Source organism: Lactuca serriola, chromosome 4 (assembly GCF_051521515.1).
Source record: "Lactuca serriola cultivar US96UC23 chromosome 4, Lser_US96UC23_V15, whole genome shotgun sequence".
NCBI classification, from domain to species: Eukaryota; Viridiplantae; Streptophyta; class Magnoliopsida; order Asterales; family Asteraceae; genus Lactuca; species Lactuca serriola.
In genome coordinates this window covers 186,751,950-186,754,563 of record NC_136411.1, presented here as the reverse complement: position 1 = coordinate 186,754,563, position 2,614 = coordinate 186,751,950, and positions in this window count along the sequence as shown.

The window sequence follows — 2,614 nt, the reverse complement described above, 5'->3', positions numbered from 1 at the left end:
ATCCAAGCTTCCAATTGTTAAATCCGCTTCCTTTTCCATCCGAGCATTTCATTGTTGCTGAAAAATAAAATTATAAACTAATTAACATAAAGTATTAAGATAATGCATGAATTTTATAACTAAATATGCCCATATCAAAATACCCCACACTTGACTTTTGTTTGCCCCCAAGTAAAACTAAATTTTAACATACTAATACCACATAAGAGAATCCCAATCGAACCCATCCACTATGCCAAGACTGCAACGCATGCATTTGTGTCTAAAATTTTTCCTAAGGACCCCTCTCAATTCTAAATACTTACTATGGAGCTATTGTAATTCTTCACTTCTTTGATAATTTGATATTGATTTCTTTGAATTCACCACCTTTTTGAATTTTTGGTATCTTCAACTTTTTTAATCTTCGGAATTTTGATCTTTTGATCTTCACTTTGATTGCTCCAAAATTCTTACAACTTTTCTTGTATTTCTCTCTTTTTTTTTTTCTGTTTACATGTAACTCACTTTTTCTTTTCACTCAAAACCTACATGTTAAAGCAAGGTTCCTCCACTTCAACATTTATTGGTTAAAGTATTAGTCTTAGTGCAATGACTACTTAAGCGTCCGTGGATACATTTTTGGTACACGATGCTAAACATATTGAAATCCTCAAACTAAGCGAGATTATGTTTTTGTCCCATGATTTCACTAGAATAAAGGGGTCCACAAATGCACTATAACGTATGTAGGTTCAACTAAACATTTGGGTTCTCATAAAATCATCAAACATAATACTAGCATGGAATGCTAATTGCTTTTACCAAAATTTTCTAATTTAGCCCTACCAATTTGCATGCAAAATTTCAAAATTTTAACTAAGATTTCAACTAATGTAACCAACCCCTTACCCCACACTTAATTTATGCAATATCGCCATTACGTATCATGCATGATAAAGAAAATAACCAAGTAAAGAAGGAATTGGAACAAACTCCCCTGGGATAGTAGTGGCGAGGTTGATATTTCTTCTTTTAAAACTCCCGCTTCAATTGAATTTAGACATGGGAACAACTCATCCATGCGTTGGGTATCATTCATCTCGTGTGTTTGACAGCTCTAAATATTCATGAAAATGCTTCTTGGAAAACTTCAAAAATGGACATCAAAAAATATGGACAATGCCCTCATTGAATGGAATCAAGTCGATGACTCGAAATTAAAAGACTGAGCAACTCGCCGAGTTGTAAGTCAAGACTCGTCAAGTTGGATCGTGACTCAGGCAAAAAACATGAATTTCCTTTGGAACTCGTCGAGTTTAGATGTGCACTCGATGAGTTTAAGGTTCTGAACGTGAATTTTCTTCTTTCTGCTTCAGTTCTTATTGTGGTCAAAGAGGGTATTAAGGTAATACACCTCCTTATACTCTTCAGTGACGAGACTCCTTTTAACCATTAAAACTATCGACTCAACAAATCACTCAAATCTTCTAATCTTCTCATAAATGACTCGACCCCTCACTTTAATTCCCTCGCGCTTTAAGAAATCGCTCTAATCTCACCCTAGCTTCTGCAAAGATCAAAAACAAAAAACCACATAATAAAAAGGAAAAAAACATCAAAATTAAATTCCTAAAATTATTTCAATAAACTAGAAGTTTGAAAAGAAAAAAGAAAAGAAAACTCTAATGACAGGTTGCCTCCCGTAATCGCTTCTTTTTGTGCGAGTCTTGAGCTGGACTCTCAACTTAATAATCTTCCAATAAAATCAATGCGAATCCATCCGTTGCATTGACTATTTTCTTTGGTGGACCAATTTGTAACATTTTGCTCTTTGCTTCAAAAATTAGCCAAACGAGCTTGACTTCATGTAACCCAATAATCTTGACAAGGGTTGGAACCAGTTCGGTACTAATCAGAAATGGATCGCGCTTTAGAACCTTCTCCAAAGTTGGAATCGTCACCCCATGCTTTGAAACACAAACTAGAAATACAGGGGGCCATGTCACGGTAATGGTCAAACCACGGCTTGGTTCCTGTAACTCAGCTTGTTCTCGTTCTTTGTTTGACCTCTCTACTAGCAACCTTTCCAGCTCCTCCAAGTCTCTTTTTGGATTAAATTCTTCATCTTGTAAAATTAGCTCTTGTGACACAGATTGTTCTTGTTCGTTAGACAAGATGTTATCTAACCATCTTCCGAATTTCATCAATTCTTCATCTGAATCATACTCCTCATCTTCTTGCTCAATTTCCTGTACTACTTCCTCAAGAAAAGCATCAAAAGAATTGAGATTTGGAAAATACATAATAAATAAAAATAAAAATAAAAATTAAACTATATAAAAAAATCAATAAAATAAAAATGATAACAATTATCAAATAAAATTAACTATTTGAACCGTTCCACAGCAACGGCGCCAAAAGCTTGATGTGTATAAAAATGTACTAGTTTTAATCCTACTAACTTAGAGTCAGAAACATACACACGAAAGGCAGTGTACCTATCGATTAGCAGCTTAGTTCAGGAAAGTAGGGTATCGAACACAGGGAAGGGTAAACAATTAAGATTATTACTAATATTATCTAAATAAAAAAGTAAAAATAAGGGTTTTTCTCTAGTTTTACAAGACTGAAA